Genomic DNA, 18,507 nt, shown 5'->3' on the forward strand with positions numbered 1-18,507 from the left:
TTATGCTTTTTACAGCAGAAAACTATGAGCTTCCCCACTCTTTATACTAATATGTTGTCTTATTTAGCCTAAAATAATTTAATCATCAATAATTGGCATCATATTCTATGTGTCCTCATACTGGACGGCCACTCTGATGTCTCATAATCTTAAACCCCATCATTAATGATTTTTCTGGAAGAACCTCCTTAGTAGGATAAAGATTGATTGAAGGTATAGCTCTGAAGTCAGGCAGACATGATTTCATATCACAAGTTTCTGTTATATATTAGCCTGGATTACCTGAATTAAGTTGTGCAACTTGTCTAATACTTTTATTTTTAAGATTTTATTTATTTATTCATGAGAGACACAGAGAGAGAGGCAGAGACATAGACAGAGGGAGAAGCCCGCTCTCTGTAGGAAGCCTGACGTGGCGCTCAATCCCAGGACCCCGGGATCACAACCCAAGCCAAAGACAGACACTCAACCATTGAGCCACCCAGGTACCCCCAACTTGTCTAATACTTTTTCCTCATCTTTGAAATAGGAATAATGCTAGAAATTGTTTCATGTTGTTCAGGTGTAAATGACTTAATGCATGTCAATTACTTGGTCTATAGTAAACACTCAGAATGTCAGTTTATATTATTATTATTATTATTTTTAAAGATTTTATTTACTTATTCATGAGAGACACAGAGAGTGAGAGAGGCAGAGACACAGGCAGAGGGAGAAGCAGGCTCCACGCAGGGAGCCTGATGTGGGACTCGATCCCAGGTCTCCAGGATCACGCACTGGGCTGAAGGCGGTGCTAAACCACTGAGCCACCCGGGCTGCCCTATATTATTAATTTATTAAGCTAATCATTCTTAACGATGAACTATTTCTACCCTATTTACTCTATTATTTTTCCTTTATCTAAATTTGATTTTCTAAAATAAATGAAAAATCCAGTTCCTACTTCAGCTTTATTTTCTCCATATATATCTCATTTTGCCACAGAGCCAGCTCCTCCATATATACTTGCAAATTTTACTGGATTATTAGTTTTCATAGTAAAATTTTCTCTACGTGATCCACAATGTAAGTTGGAAGAACATCAAATATTATTAAAACTTAGATTTTTTCAAGATTATATCATAGTTATAATAAAAAATAAATTTAGTAAAATTAATGCTGAATTCACTCCAGCTATATTACTTATTGAGCACCACATCTATGTCAATACACATGATATAGTACAGAATTTAGTAAAAACAAGCCACATATTTACTGAGTTAAAAGTAATTATTTTTATAAATGAATACTAAGAAAGAGAAAGGGAAAATTAGTGGGTAGCTTTGGTGATCCTATCAGCTGGCCTGATTTTTATAACTAAGTTTTGGTGTTTTCTTGAGCGTGGAGTAATTTCATAGAACACCAACATCAGAAAAGGTCACTTTGTGACCATGAAAGAACAAGACAAAGGCAAGTGTACTTGATTATCATGTCTGAAAATGATTGACAAAATATGAATACTTGTGAAAGTCATAATATAGCAAACACTTCTCTTTCCTAGATAATATGAATGACTGTTGTTTTTTAACTAATTACTGCTTTAGCCTCTCACCCTCATCTACCTTTCCTATATAAATGAGATATCTAATTATAAAATTTTCCCAGTTTCTGGCAGAACTCAATTTAAGGCATTCTTTTGCTTATGCCCTCCCCAAAATCATTCAATCATAACCCAAACCCTACAATAAGTCTTTTCTAACATCCTCTTCCTAAAAGGTCCCACAGTTCTTCATAGTGTGCACTGTCTCTCAATGATAGCAAGTAACAAACCAACTTGTTCAACTCTAGGTATTTTCCCAGTGGTCTTTGACTGGAAGGCATTGACAGAACATAAAAGTTGTCAACCTATAGATTGACAACTAGACTTTCCTTACTTTTACTCAATATCAGTTGTTATCCAATATTCAGTTTGTTGCATAGTGAGACCACTTTCTTTTTTCTTCTTTTTTTTAAGATTTTATTTATTTATTCATGAGAGAGAGAGAGAGAGAGAGAGAGAGAGAGAGAGAGAGAATGAGGCAGAGACACAGGCAGAGGGAGAAGCAGGCTCCATGCAGGGAGCCTGATGTGGGACTCGATCCTGGGTCTCCAAGATCATGCCCTGGGCTGAAGGCAGTGGTAAACCACTGAGCCCCCTGGGCTGCTCGTGAGAACACCTTCAAATTGTCATTAGATGGAGTTTTAATATTACAGTCTTTTAAATATTGTCTCATTTTTGTAGCATCAAAAAATTGAGTTCTGCAGATGGGTGGTTGCCAGAGGAGGGAGTTGGCATAGGTAAAAAAAATTAAAGTGGTAAAAAGGTACAAACTTATAATTATGAAATAAATAAGCCCTGGATTGTAATGTATAACATGGTGACTATAGTTTAAAAGACTGTATTATATATTTGATAGTTGCTGAGAGAATATATCCTAAAAGTTATCATTACAAGAAAAATAATATAACTATGTGTTATGTTTATTAACTAGACTTATTGTGTGACCATTTATTATATATATATGTAATCATTATGTTGTACACCTCACCTGATATAATGTTAAATGTCAATTATATTTCAATAAAATATTTTAAAAATTCATTGCCACACATGTTCTTTTATGTTTAATGATATCCTCAAATATTGTTTGCTGAACAAATACTCTTGGATACCATTTAATTTATTTAAGATAATCTCATTAAAGAGCTCATTAGATCCACATTCTGAATTGGAATGCCCCATTTAGTAGCATGCTGAGACAGTTAATGGTTTGCGATTTCAGAGTACAATGTGAAAACTTTATAATGCTGTACTTTTTAGTAGGATAAAGTAAGATATAGTTAGTTACACTAATTTCTATATTGAACTGCTGCCTAGAATAATGGTTTAATCACTAGTTCCAAGGAAAGTAATATTTAACAGGATAAACATTTAAGTAAATGGAGCCTTCTAGTAGTCTGTTATCAACTACAAATTCAATTTACTAGGGAAAAGTTTCTCATGAATTCCTTTTTCACTGTTTTATCTAACCCAATTAAATTAGTTTTGGCAATTTTTTTTTTCTAAATTCTTAAATGTCAGGGAATGGAAGGAAAAGTATTACTCCTATTGTACTTGTTACAAATGCAATGTTTAATCTATCAAAGGTCAGTTTATATTTATCTTATACTTTGTCATAAAAATTATAAATAACAGCAATATGAGATAATGTATTTTATGTTTAGAGTAAGCAGTAATCTAAGTGGGCAATAATTTGTTTAATAAAAGTGCAGACTGGAGGGTATTATGCTGAGTGAAGTAAGTCAGTCGGAGAAGGACAAACATTATATGTTCTCATTCATTTGGGGAATATAAATAATAGTGAAAGGGAATATAAGGGAAGGGAGAAGAAATGTGTGGGAAATATCAGAAAGGGAGACAGAACGTAAAGACTGCTAACTCTGGGAAACGAACTAGGGGTGGTAGAAGGGGAGGAGGGCGGGGGGTGGGAGTGAATGGGTGACGGGCACTGGGGGTTATTCTGTATGTTAGTAAATTGAACACCAATAAAAAATTAAAAAAAATAAATAAATAAAAGTGCAGAAATTTCAGACAAAATTAAATTTATATTTAGGTCAATTAGATCCTTCAAATTAACAGGTCAACAGTACTACACCCTTCTTGGTAGAAGCATAAGGATATAGAATAAATATTCTTTTTTTAAAATATGCTTTTAATAAGACTTCGTTATTCTGAAATACAGGACAAGAATTTGTGTGTGGGGAAAGAATTGAAAGGAGTAATAATGGACATTTATTTATTTTTTTAAAAAGATTATTTGTTTATTTTAGAGAGAGAGAGCACAAGCATGAGGGGCAGAGGGAGAAGGAGAATCTCAAGCAGACTCTGCATTGAGTTGGGAGACCAACGTAGGGCTCCATCTCATGATCTTGCAATCATGACCTGAGCTGAAATCAAGAGTTCAAAGCTCAATTGACTGAGTCACCCAGGCACCCCAATAATGGACATTTATTGAACACTTTTCATGATTCAGGAATTGTTAAAGTGCTCATATGTATTAATTCATTTAATATCATAAAAAAGTCTCTGAGGAAAAGTGACACAACTTCTAAGTGCTCACCCAAGTTATAGTCTCCTCTTCTTTTTCAGCTGACAGCCCTTTCCCAATTTCCTTTGCAGTTAGAAGTGGTCATGTGACTGAGTTCTAGCTAGTGGAGTACAGAAGTGAACTGTAGTCTTTCCAGGTCTGGCTCATAAAACTCTCCCACAGGTAATGCTCCAAGCTTTTTTAATTCTTTCTATTAACAGAAATGAAGATGTTTCTTAGGATGCCCTTGGCAGATGCATATTAAAAATGGATCATCTCTTCTTGGGGTCACTGAAATTGAATCTCTCTTACATAAATTAAATCCAATTGTAACTAGTTACGAATAATTATAACTCAATATGTGTGACAAGGTATTTTAGTTCTCAAAGGAATATAATGTTCTTAAAATGATACCTAATCACTTTTTGTATACATATGATTTAGCTTTTTATTTTTTTTACTTTTCTTACTTCATATTTTTAGAATTATATATATTTTATTTTTCTTTCCAAAATTTTATCTTTAAGTAATCTCTATACCCAACATGGGGCTTGAAATCACAACCCTGAGATCAAGAGTCACATGCTCTACCAACAGCCAGCCAAGTGCCCCAAGAATTATATATATTTTCAATCTCGTATTCTACAGCAGAATACTCTGTATATAAATATATTTGGATATGACAATGAATAAATGAACTGGAATTTACAATGCATACTTCTTGATTTAAAAAAACACTTGGACTAGTGTTTATATCAGAGATAAAACATCACTAAAAAAATTATACTTAAAAATGTAATTATAAACTAAATTCCAAGGGAATTTTTTTTGTCTTTTAGTTTATTTAAGAACAGAATTACTTAGTTTGTTATGGAAGATTGTTAAAGATTTCAATTTGAGGGATCCCTGGGTGGCGCAGCGGTTTGGCACCTGCCTGTGGCCTAGGGCATGATCCTGGAGACCCGGGATCGAATCCCACGTCAGGCTCCCGGTGCATGGAGCCTGCTTCTCCCTCTGCCTGTGTCTCTGCCTCTCTCTCTCTCTCTCTCTCTCTCTCTCTCTCTGTGTGACTATCATAAATAAATAAAGAAAAAAAATATTAAAAGAAAAAAGATTTCAATTTGAGATTTAAGTTTTAGTCAGAATGTTCTTTTTGTTCTTTAATCTCTAGCCTCTATTATCTGTAAGTTGTTTCACTACTTTAAAAAAATTATATTACCTTTTGGTTATTTCTGTATGGTTTATTCAGAGGGCAAATTGTATTAAAGTTGAACTTTAAAAATTAGAGCAAAAAAAATACAAAGGTACATATTTAAAGAGGCTAAATATGTCAAGATCTTACTGGTCCCTCTCCAAAAAAGTAGCATTAGTGCCTTTTACATTGGAGATGCAAAGGTTTGGTTAAATTCTAAATCTAAACTTTGCCTAAGCCTTTTCAGCAGCTTTGACAGCAAAGACCAAAGAATTAAAGATGAAGTGATCATAGCTCTTTATATTTGCAACGTCCTCTTGAATCTCTGCCTTAGAGATCTGGAAAGATGTGAGCACATTCTTGTAATGCATTCTATTCCTTCAAAACACAGGTAATAAACTCCTGTGGGGAGTGTAGATTGTAGGGAAGAAGTGTGAACACAACATTTGATAAAACAGGTTGACTTTTGATTAAATAGAATTTAACAAGCTTTTATGTTGGTTTTTGCAGACTAGTTAGTAGCAGTACTTCTCTTGGTAGACCTTTGCCAGGAGGCTTTGTTATCTCTTCTAAATAATGAAGTCTGGGAAAAGTTAAAAATGTTTCTATTGTGCTCTCTCTCTCTCTTTCTCTCTTTTTCCCTTTCTCTCTCCCTCCCTCTCAAGAAAGACAGGGGAATGCCTGGGTGGCTCAGTTGGTTGAGTCACCGACTTGATTTTGGCTCAGGTCATGATCTCAGGATCGCTAGATCAAGCCCTGCATGGGGCTCTGTGCTTGGCATGGAGCCTGGTTATGACTCCCTCCCCTTCTGCCCTGGCCCCAACTCTCGGGTGCACTCTCTCTTTCAAAAAAAAATTTCTGCTGGATAAGCAAAGAAAAAGCTATGCATAGCTGAATTAGTGACAATGAGGGCGTGACAGATATATTTATGTAATCAGGTGAGCAATGTAGTAAACTACTGCATTTCATCAAATTGCAGATGTATATATTTTTTTCAAATACTAACATACTTAAAATTAGGATGCATTTTACAACTGCTATAAACTAAATGTCAATCATGATGTACTAGTTAATCCTTGTACATATGCAAATTTGGTATAGCTATTTATATTTTACTCACCTCGTTGAGCTGTGTGTGTTGTTGGAACTCTGTAGTTCCAACTGTAGTAAGTGTATTGTTACTAAATAGTGCAACTATAGAGATTACCAAGTCTTGAAATAGGTAACCCAAATATTAAAACAAAAAGAGTCTGAAATGACCAAATTCATGAATCACACGAGATAATTGTTGGAGTACTGAGACATAAATTTGTTGAAAAACTTTCTGGGGCAAGCCGAGTGGCTCAGCAGTTTAGCGCCACCTTCAGCCCAGGGCGTGATCCTGGAGACACAGGATCTAGTCCCACGTCGAGCTCCCTGCATGGAGCCTGCTTCTCCCTCTGCCTGTGTCTCTGCCTCTCTCTCTCTCTCTCTCTCTCTCTTTCTCTCTCTCTCTCCTCTGTATCTCATGAATAAATAAAGACAATCTTAAAAAAAAAAGAGAGAAACTTTCTGTTGTCTGAACAGAAGCTTCTTAAGTTTCAGCAACATGTAATTCGAATGAGGAAAAAATAAAACTATGAGCTTATTCAGATAGAAAAGCACTAGCATCACAACTTTCAGAGCGGATGTCAGGAAGTTAAAAGACAAATCTTGGAGACAATAGGACAATTAGGAATTTCTTTTAAGAAATTCTGCATCACCAGCAATTTTGATGGCACAGAGAAAGATATTGTGTTGAAAAAAGTGGAAAGCAATGACTCCAAGTTAAAAACAAGCATAGTGGAGTCAGGCTTTATGAAGAAGTTTTTAGGAATAAAAAAACTAATTTCTTTTACTATCATTTTCCTCATGTGATATGTTAAAAATCTATGTCAAAATAAATGTAAAATAATATTTTCAATAAAAAAGTGAAAAAAAAACATTTATCTGCAGGTAACTGGGAGCATTTTTCTAATACTTGCCATAAAAGATTGTAGGATATAATCGATGATAAATTAGATTAAATAAAATACCCTAATTTATCTTAATTTTCATGACCTAATATTATTTTCAAACATCTTAAAAATAGGAGCACAAGGTTAGGATATGTAATTTTTAAAAAAAAGATTTTATTTATTTATTCATGAGAGATACAGAGAGAGAGAGAGAGAGAAAGAGAGGGACAAAGACAGGCAGAGGGAGAAGCAGGCTCCATGCGGGGAGCCCGAGGTGGGATTCAACCCCGGGTCTCCAGGATCAGGCTCCGGGCTGAAGGCGGTGCTAAACCGCTGAGCCACCTGGGCTGCCCAGGATATGTAATCTTTATATGTTAAAATTATCCACATATTGGTTGATCCCTTTTGTCCATCTGTTAACAAAAGTTTTAGGTATGACTCAACAAATCTACCTCACTTTACTTATGTATTAGAAAGGAAAAGGAAGAATGGCTTCATTATCAGAATTGGCTCACAGTGATTGAATGCCTCCAGTTACTGAGAACGAGACTTTGTGCTTCTCATGGGCTAGCTCTCATAATCCTGACAAAGATCTGTGTAAGATATCATTCCAGTATCCAAATGAGAAAACTGAGGCTGAGAGAAATTAGTATGTAGTGGAGTTGGAATTTGAATTCAGACAATCTGGCCTCGGTGTCTGTGCTCCATTATACTCTATAGGGAAGTTATACTGTGTAGTGATTAAAAAAAAACATAGAGAAGCCTGATCAGTTGGGTTCAAATTCTACTCTGCCATTAACCAGTTGTGTGACCCTAAGAAAAGTGATTTAACTTCTCTGTTTCAACTGTAAAATGATGATGATAACAATGATAATTTCTTCTCAGGATGTTGTAAGGATTAAAAGAGTTAATGCATGTATGACATTTAGAAAATGTCTGGTATATAATTAGCATTATCTAAGTGTTAGCCTTTTGTTATACCATCTCCTGTATGTTATGATTGGCCAGAAAGGGGATTATGTACCTTGAAAGAAACAACCTGGTGCTCAAAGAAAAATCAATCTGGAATTTTTTATTTCTCTGCTGCCTACATTTATTTTTACCAGAAAACCAAGTATGATGGATCTTTTCCAATTGTTCTATTTAATTGAACAACTGTGATTAAAGATCAGCATTATCTTTGATGAGTTTTCCTATAGCCACATTAACCCTACTCTTTAAAGTGGTGTTCAGTGGATCTTTTGAATTTCTCATAGATGGTAGCAAATTCAAATTTAAGGTTATTTATATTACATTTTTACAGGCACTAAAAATGGATAGTTTCTTCATATTGTTAAAGCCTTTTTTTTTTCTAAGATGAAAACTCAAAGGATGTTTAAAAGGAAACCGGAAAAATCACAAGGATAGATTTATAGTTATACAGATTGTTAAAATGTACTTAACGTTGTATTATTTTTCCAAGAAATACCATGTTGAAATAAACTCTTGTTGATAGAACTGAGTTATTTTAGTTATAAAAATTACCTGACACACTGACACAGATCTGGACTTTGATCTTGGTTGCGTTAATTACCAGTGGTATGACTTCAAAAACTGACTTTTCTGAGACTGTTTCTTAGTAAGAACTGAATAAATGTCTATTTTATAGGCAAATTGTGAAGATTAAATGAGTAATTAATATAAAACATCTAATACAAAGACTCAAAATTAACTACTGTTCTACTCCCTTACACCCATACTCTGCCCCAGCCTTTTTCTTTTACATTTTTAAAAAAAGATTTATGTATTTATTTTAGAGAGTGAGTGAGAGAAAGTAAGTGCAGTGGGAGGGACAGAGGGAGAGAGTCTCAAGCAGATTCCCCACTGAGTACAAACCCCCACATGGGGCTCTATCTCATGACCCTGAGACCATGACCTGAGCCAAAATCAAGAGTCCAGTGCTCAACCAACTGAGCCACCCAGGTGCACAACCCTAGCCTTTTTCAAAAAGTAGGATCACTCCTAGAATTAATGACACACCAGGAAAATATTTTTGGTGTGCCTTATGGTAGAAATAAGTTACCTGATTTTAAAAACTGGAAAATTTCTGGGCCCATAGGAGGCATTGTGATTCGTTGATAAAAATTTAGAATAGTGGATGGAGAAATACACACACATAATTGTTTGTGGGCAATCAGTGCACTCCCTTGGGTATTGTCAACCTAAATTGGCATTGTGGTTAGACTACACACAATTGATATCCATGTACAGGACCATATATAAAGCTCAATACCAATGTTCTGTGAAGGACTAATGTAGCCCACAACCTTGAACTTGGCCTATATTTGAAATGAACAAGTCACCAAAAATTATATCAATAGGATTCTGGAGGCCAATCTTATATTATTTTTTTTTAAGTTTTATTTATTTATTCATCAGAGAGAGAAAGAGAGAGAGAGATTGAGGCAGAGACACAGGCTGAGGGAGAAACAGGCTCCATGCCGGGAACCCCATGTGGGACTCGATCCCGGGTCTCCAGGATCATACCCTGGGCTGAAGGCGACGCTAAACCGCTGAGCCACCAGGGCTGCCCCTGAGCCACCAGGGCTGCCCCAATCTTATATTAAAGAAATATTGCCCCAGCCAGTAGAAATGAACTGTTTGCTAAGCCACCTCCTAGGAACCAGGGCCCAGGTGGTTCCCATAAATATAAATCCAAAACTACTCACATCATCTAGTCAAGATCACAATCAGGAGGAGTATTGGAGGAGAAAAGTAGGAATCAAGTATCCTTGTTAGTCTCGGTCTGGACTTGAGAGGCCCTGCCCCAAATGGCTTGACATAAGGTATTCTAAAGTATGGAGGGCTTCTTCAGTTGTGGGGCATGCAGCAATGGCCCTACTGTCCTATGTCTGGAGATGATTCTGCACAAGACTTTTATTCTCTCTTAGATCTTTGAGTAACATAGCAAGGATTACTATTTAGTCTGACTTCAGAGTCTTCTGTAAACTTAGTGACGTAAATCATTACCCAAGACATTAACAAATTAGTTATTAGGATATCTCAAGCCAAGTTGCAATAAATAAATTTTCTTAAAAATTTAAAATCTGTCTATATTCTAGCATCTTTTCCAGATCCCTCCAATTTCAACCTTCTCCCATTAACCACAATGGTGTTACTGTTATCAGAAGAATTCAGAGTAGGCCTACAAATGGAACCTTTGCCCTGTATTCAGAGGTGTTTTTCCTCAAGGGTTTTATCAATTGATCTTTTTTCTTCTAATGTATTTTTGGCATTTTATGCCCTATAGCTCTCAATTGTTAGATCCTGACAACAAGGATGGCCTCTCTGATGTTTGGCAAATGTAAATATTACACATCATGCTTATCTTAATCATCATATGTCACTACAATCAATTATAAAAGAAATTGGAAGAATTAAAGATTTTAAAAATAAACTGATAATATAATATAGTGAAGAGTGACAATGCATTATCCAACAGATTTGCTGATTTCTTACTTATTATTATGTTGGGTATACACTATAGTTCTTCCAATTCTGTTTCATTATCCCTAAGTAGTCAACCATGGTAGCTACTGTTAAAATTTTTATTTTAATTCCTCCCAAAGCTTTTTAGATATACCTCTTAGTACCTGTTTTTTAAGTGCTTAATTAAGAGATTATAATATGCATCTTTAATTTATCATAGCATATTTCAAGGTAATATTATCACTTCACATAAAATGAAATGATTTTAGCAATAATAAGTAATCTTTATTATCCTGATAGACATTTGGTGCTAGTGTTTTCAGAAAATTTTTTTCCAGCTTAAAAACTTGGCTTTAGTGTGAGGGTTTGTCTGAAATACTTAGTCCTACTGTTAAAACTACTTTGTGCTTCCAGAATAAACTTACCTAATCACAATATTTTATTTTTAAAAATACATTGTAGGAGTCAATTTGGGTATAATTTGTTTACAATTTTGAAATGCACGTTTGTGAGTTCCATAAGCCATAATTTACTTCCTACTACTGTCTTTGTAATGTTTTGTTATCAAGTTTTGTTAGCTTCATAAAGAAAAATGGAAGTGCTGCTTCTTTTTTCTATACCTAAAATAATATTTATGAAAGACTATAATTCTTAATAATTTGGTAGCATTTGCTGGCCTATCTGGACCTGAAGTTTTCTTTATTGAAAGATTTAACCATGATCCAATTTTTAAAATAATCATAGGACTTTTCTGTTTATTTTCTTCATTTTTTTTTTGAGTCAGTATGATGTTCTAAGAATTCAGTATGATGTTCTAGGAATTTTGCTAGTCTACCTGTTTTCATAGTTGTTGACAAAAAAATAATTTTTTGTGTCTTTAATTATAATTTTAATGCCAGAAGCATGTGCAATTAGTTATTTCCCCATTTTATTTTGAATCCTGTTTATTTGGGCTTTTTCTCCTTTTTCATGATCAATTTTATGACTTTTATTGATTTTATAAATTTTTACAAAACCAACTTTTTCTTTGTTGAATATTCTGTTTTGTTGTTCCATAAGTTTTTGTTTTTAATCTTATTTCCTTTATTTTTTTGAAAAAAAAAACTTTTTATTTTATTTCTTTTTTATTTTTATTTTTAACATTGCTTATGAGACTCACTTTATTGTTTGTATTTATGTATTTATGTATTTCTTTCTTTATTTTAAGATTTTAATTATTTATTGAGAGAGAGAGCACAAGCATGGGGAGAGGCGGAGGGAGAGGGAGAAGCAGACTCTCTGCTGAGCAGGGAGCCAGACATGAGGCTTGATCCCAGGACCTCAGGATCACGACCTGAGCCAAAGGCAGACACTCAACCAACTGAGCTACTCAGGTGCCCCACTTTATTGTTTTAATTGTCACAAAAGGTTTATTATTACCCAAACCTGATATGAAATATACATGATAACTATTGAGCTATTGTATTTTGTTTTTTAATGACATGGATTTTTTTTAAGTTATTTAAATTACAGTTAGTTAATATACAGTGTAATATTAGTTTCAGGTGTATAATATAGTGATTCCACACTTCCATACAATACCTGGCAATCATCATACACACAAAAAAGTTCTAAAAAAAGAACCTCAAAATGTGTGTCTTTTTTAAATGACTTTCTTATAGCTAAGTAATATTCCATTGTGTGGTATATATATACCTTCTTCCTTATTCATTTATCAGTCAATGGACACGGGCTATTTCCATAATTTGGCTATTATAGATAATGCTGCTATAAACATCAGGGTGCATGTATCCCTTTGAATTAGTATTTTTTTATGCTTTGGGTAAATACCTAGTAGTCCAATTGCTGAATCATAGGACAGTTCTATCTTTAACTTTTTGAGGAAACTCCATTCTGTTTTCCAGAATGGCAGCACCAGTTTGCGTTCCCACCAACAGTGCAAGAGGGTTCTTCTGTCTCTGTACTCTTACCAACACCTGTTGTTTCTTGTATGATTTTAGCCACTCTGACAAGTGTGAGGTAATATCTCATTGTAGTGTTGGTTTGTATTTAACTGACGATAAGTGATGTTGAGCATCTTTTCATGTGTCTGTTGACCAACTGTATGTCTTCTTTAGAAAATTGTCCATTCGTATCTTCTGTCCATTTTCTTTATCTGTCCATTTTTAAAAATATTTTATTTATTTTGAGAAAGAGAGAGAGAGTGTGAGCATGAGTCGGGGGAGGGACAGGAGGAGTGAAGAGGGATAAGTAGACTACCAGCTGAGTGCAGAACTTGACATGAGGCTCCATCCTAGGATCTTGAGATATGACCTGAACCAGAGTCAGATGCTTAACTGACTGAACCACCCAAGCAACCATGTCTTTTGCCCATTTTTAATTGGATTATTCATTTTTGGGGTGTTGGGTTTTATAAGTTCTTTATAGATTTTAGATACTAACCTTTTATCAGATACATCATTTGCAAATATCTTCTCCCATGCTGAAGGTTGCCTTTTAATTTTGTTGTTTGTTTCCTTTGCTGTGCAGACACTTTTTATTTTGATGAAGTCCTTTTGTTTTCCTTGCCTCAGGTGACATGTCTAGTAAGAACTTGCTACTGCCAAGGTCGAAGAGGTTTCTGCCTGTGTTCTCCTATAGGATTTTTATGGTTTCAGGTCTCACATTTAGGTCTTTCATCCATTTTTTATCTTTCATAAACATAAAGAATTTATCTTTATGTATGATATAAGAAAGTGGTCCATTTTCATTCTTTTGTATGTGGGTGTCCAGTTTTCCCAACATCATTTGTTGAAGAGACTTTTTTTCATTGCATAGTCTTTCCTGCTTTGTAGAAGATTAATTGACCATAGCTGTGTGGGTTCAATTCTGGGTTTTCCATTCTATTAATGTCTGTTTTTGTGCAAGTATCACACTGACTTGATGATTACAGCTTTGTAATATAACTTGAAGTCCAGAAATGTGACTCTTGCAACCCAGGAATATATCCCACTTAATCATGGTAAATGAAGTTTTTAAAGTATTGTTGCAATCAATTTGCTCGTATTGTATTGAGGATTTTTCTATTCATGTTCATCAGTGATATTGACCTGTAGTTCTCTTTTTTAGTGGAGTCCTTTATCTGGTTTTGGCTTTAGGGCAATGAAATTACCCTGAAAGAATGAATTACCTCAAAGAATTAATTTGGAAACTTTCCTTCCTTTTCCATTTTTTTGGAATAGTTTGAGAAGGTTAACAACTCTTCTTTAATGTTTGGTAGAATTTGCCTGTGAAGCCACCTGTCCTGGACTTTTGTAATTGGCATTACTCTATTTAATTTTATTGAGAGCTTTAGGATTACTGATTCAATTTCTTTGCTGGTTATTAGTCTGTTCAAGTTTTCTATTTCTTCTTCTTTCAGGTTTTAAAAGATTTTATTTATTTATTTATTTTCTATCTATCTATCTATCTATCTATCTATCTATCTATCTATCTATCATCTATCTATCATCTATCTATCTATTTATTTATTTGAGAGACAGAGAACACAAGCAAAGGGAGAGGCAATGGGACAGGAAGAGAAAGAATTCCAAGTAGACTCTGAACTGAGCATAGAGGCCAAATCAGGGCTTGATCCCATAGTCCTGAGATCATCACTACCTGAGCCAAAACCAAGAGCTGACGCTTACCTGACTGAGCTACTTAGGTGCCCTTCTTCCTCTTTCAGTTTTGGTAGTTTATATGTTTCTAGGAATTTATCCATTTCTTCTGGGTTGTTCAATTTGTTGGCATATAGTTTTCCATTATATTATCTTATAATTGTTTGTATTTCTGTGGTGTTGGTTGTTATTTCTCTTCTCTCATTTTGATTTTATTTATTAGGGTCTTTCTCTCTCACACACACACATACTCTCTCTCTTTTGTGATAAATCTGGCTAGAGGCTTATCAATTTTTTCAGAGAGCCAGCTCCTGGTTTCCTTGATCTACATATATGTATATATATATTGTTGTTGTTGTTGTTTTTAAGTTTCTATATCATTTATTTCTGTTGAGCAGTACCCTCTGGATTCTATCCCAGCCAAACCTGCTGTTCTTTAAAATGCCAGGCTTTAAATCCCATTGTTTGCAAAAGCTCACAAAATTGAACCCCTCTCGTTTTTCAAGCCAATGGCTTTGGGGAAACATTCTCTTTGTGTATTCTCAACTGTGCTCCTTTCTCTCTCTACCTTCCATGCCACCATGGCTCTTTGTCCACAGCACCCATGATCTGTTTTTCCCCTAAATTATGTCTCCACACTTTCTACCTTCTCCAGTGTGGCCTTTTCTCTCCCTTTAGTTGTGGAGTTGGTTTTGTCAGTCTTCATGCTGATTTCTGGGGTATTTGGATGTTTGATAGTTATCTAGTTGTGTTTGTGTGATGAGACAAGCCTAGCTTCCTCCTACTCTACCACCATCTTACTCTCTAAAACTATTTCTTCTTCTTCTTTTTGTTTTTTAAATCAGGTACAATCAACAAACAATACAATATTAGTTTCAGGTATACAACATAGTGATTCAACATTTGTATACATTGTGAAATGATCACAGTAAGTAGTTGCCATCTGTCACCATACAAAGTTAATACAATATTATTGACCATATTCCTGGTGCTGTACATTATGTCACTATAATTTATTTTATAACTGCCAGTTTGTACTTTTTAAAAAGATTTTATTTATTTGAGAGAGAGAGAGAGAGATAGCATAGTGGAGTGAGGGGCAGAGGGAGAAGCAGTCTCCCCACTGAGCAGGGAGCCCCATGCAGGGCTCAATACCATGACTCCAGGATCATGACCTGAGCCAAAGGCAGGCACTTAATTGACTGAGCCACCCAGGCACCCTTGCAAATTTGTACTTATTATCTCCTTCATCCACTTTGCTCGCCTCTACCCCTTTTCTGTCTCCTGACCACAAATCAGTTCTCTGTATTTGAGTCTGAGATGTATTTTGTTTGTTTTGATTCTTCATATAACTGAAGTCATGCAGTATTTGTCCTTCTCTCTCTGACTTATTTCACTTAAGATATTACCCTCAAAGTCCATCCATATTGACACAAAAGGCAAGATGTCATTCTTTTTTATGCCTCAGTAGTATTCCATTTTGTATATATATGTGTATATACACAGACACACCACATATTCTTTATCCATTCATCTGTCATTGGACACTTACGTTATTTTGATATCTTAGCTATTGTAATTAATGCTGTAATGAATATAGTGGTGCAGATTTTTGAATTAGTGTTTTAGTTTTCTTCAGATAGATACCCAGTAGTAGAATTGCTAGATCATGTGGTATTTCTAGTTTTAGTTTTTCAAGGAAACGCCATACTATTTTCCATATTGGTTGTACCAATTTACATTCCCACCAACAGTGTAAGAAGGTTCTCTTTTCTCCACGTTCTTGCCAACGCTTGTTATTACTCATCTTTTGATGAGTGCCTATTGGCCACTAGTATGTCTTCTTTGGAAAAATGTCTATTCAGATCCTGTTCCCATTTATTAATGAGATAGTTTTATGTTAATGAATTGTATGAGTTCTTTATATATTTTGGATACTAACCTCTTATCAAATATATGATTTGCAAATGTCTTCTCCTTTTTAATTAGTATGAATTGTTTTTCTTGCCTAATTGTTGTGGCTAGGACTTCTAATTCTATGTTAAATAAAAGTGAGGAAAGTGGGCATTCTTCTTTTTTCTAATCTTAGAGGAAAAGCTTTTAGCTTTTCACCATTGAGTATAATATTAGCTCTGAGTTTGTCATATATGGCCTTTATTATATTCAGGTATGTTCCCTCTATACCCACTTTATTGAGAGTTTTAATCATAAATGGATGTTGAATTTTGTCAAGTACTTTTTTCTTTATCTACTGGTATGATTATATGATTTTATCCTTCATTTTGTTAATGTAGTGTAATGTATCATGTTGATTGATTTGCATATTTTGAAGCATCCTTGCATCTCTGGAGTAAATTTCACTAGATCATTGTATACGACTCTTTTAATTTTATTGTTGAATAATAATAGTTTGTGAACATTTGTAGGCAACAATTCAATTTCAAAAACATTAGTTGCGCTAGTTATATGATTTTATATCAATCTTTCACCTTAGAAAAGACTTATTAAAAACCTATATATGGCATAAGCAAGTTCTGTTTTTTTTCTGGGCCTTAATAAAAAGTTTGAGTTTATACATTTTCTCCCAATAACTATCTGGAAGTGTACAGATAGATATTTGAAGGAAATTATGTATTTCCAGGAGCACAACTGACACTAAATGTACCACAATAAAAAAAAATGAGATAGTTATAGATTTATGGCTATTTTTTTATAACCAACCTTCTACTCTTTAATTGGCATTCTTTTAGACAATTTTGGAAGTGTATCATTCAGTTGGTAGTTTGATGCTGCAGCATACCAGAACATGTTATATGGTTGTTGATATCATAAAATAATACATTTAAATAAACATCCTGAGAATTTTATAAGCTCCTTAAAATAAGGGGGGCATCCTATACGAGTATGTCGTTCAAGGCTAATTTTCCTAATCCCAAATTTTTAACATTTTTTAATGAGTATTTATTTTACAAGTCAAATACCAGAGTTTAATTCTCCATCTTAATATTCTAGTAGCCTTAAATACATTACCTAAGCTTGATCAACCTCATTTCTCCCATATATGTGGCTAATAATATATACATGTGTTATCTATACCTATTTTCTTTTGAAGCACTTCCTCAAGTCTTTGTCATTTGTTGTTTGTTTGTTTGTTTTTGGCTGAAGGCGAAGACAAAAGTTGGTAGACCATATTTTTCCTAAACAATATTATTGGATAGTATTAAGAAGAATTGTTCTGCATTCTAAAAGCCGTTTGGGAGATTCCTGCATTAAAGACTAGATGACAGTAGACTTTTTTAAGATACGAAGAAAGATCATCTTCATTGTGTGAAGGATTTATATTTAGAAAATCATGTTCAAAGCCACTTTTTATGCAATTATCTAAGAGCTCTTTAGGTACTGTTCATAGATATCAACATTTTGTCAGTATGAAATGTCTAAGATATAGAAAAGCTTTATGAGCTTTATCAGTTTTTAATTCATAGCAAAGTACCCTAAAGTTAGCTGCTTAAAACAACAGCTATTTTATTTATGATTCTGGGACGACCTTGTTGGACAGTTCTGGTCTGGGCCAGCCTTCACTAATTTTGGCAAGGTTTACTCATGTGTCTATGATTAGTTAGTTGGTGGACTGGCTGGGGCTGGCTTGTTTATAACAGTTTTGTCTAGGAAAACTGAGATGACTGGAGCCACTCTAATATAGTCTTTCAATCTTTCACCAAGTTGGTCTCGTTTTATTCATGTGATGGTGTCAGAATCATCTGACAAGAGAAGAAGTTTTGAAGCTTCTTCAAGCCGAGGTTTAGAATTCAACAATTCAGTAAAACTTCTGGTAGATTCTTCTGGTCAAAGTCATAAGGTATGCCCAGATTTAAGAGGTGTAGAAATACATTCCAATTTTTGATGAGAAGAATTACAAAGAACTGTGGCCTTTCTTGATGTCTAATATGTGAATAGAGGTATGAAAAAAATTTAATCAGCTATTTATTTCTAATGCCAAACATTATGAACAAGTTTAAAAATTCACTCAACCTTTAAATGTTTTGTCCACAAATTTTAATAATCATATACAGCAGGAAATAAATTATACCACCTTAAATAGATTATATTGAATTTTAGACATTAAT

The 18,507-nt window shown here is 34.4% G+C and overlaps 1 long non-coding RNA gene across 1 annotated transcript in view; it reads left to right on the forward strand.

Annotated features, from left to right (window-relative positions):
* Positions 1 to 424: 424 nt before the first annotated feature.
* The window catches only part of LOC111096366, a 36,246-nt gene continuing 18,163 nt past the window's right edge, over positions 425 to 18,507 (forward strand). Inside the window, exons 1-2 of the long non-coding RNA XR_005361134.1 lie at positions 425 to 485; positions 4,199 to 4,289. This is a non-coding gene — a long non-coding RNA (uncharacterized LOC111096366). The remainder of the gene's footprint in view (positions 486 to 4,198; positions 4,290 to 18,507) is intronic.

This window comes from Canis lupus, chromosome 6 (assembly GCF_011100685.1).
Source record: "Canis lupus familiaris isolate Mischka breed German Shepherd chromosome 6, alternate assembly UU_Cfam_GSD_1.0, whole genome shotgun sequence".
In the NCBI taxonomy this organism is placed as follows: Eukaryota; Metazoa; Chordata; class Mammalia; order Carnivora; family Canidae; genus Canis; species Canis lupus.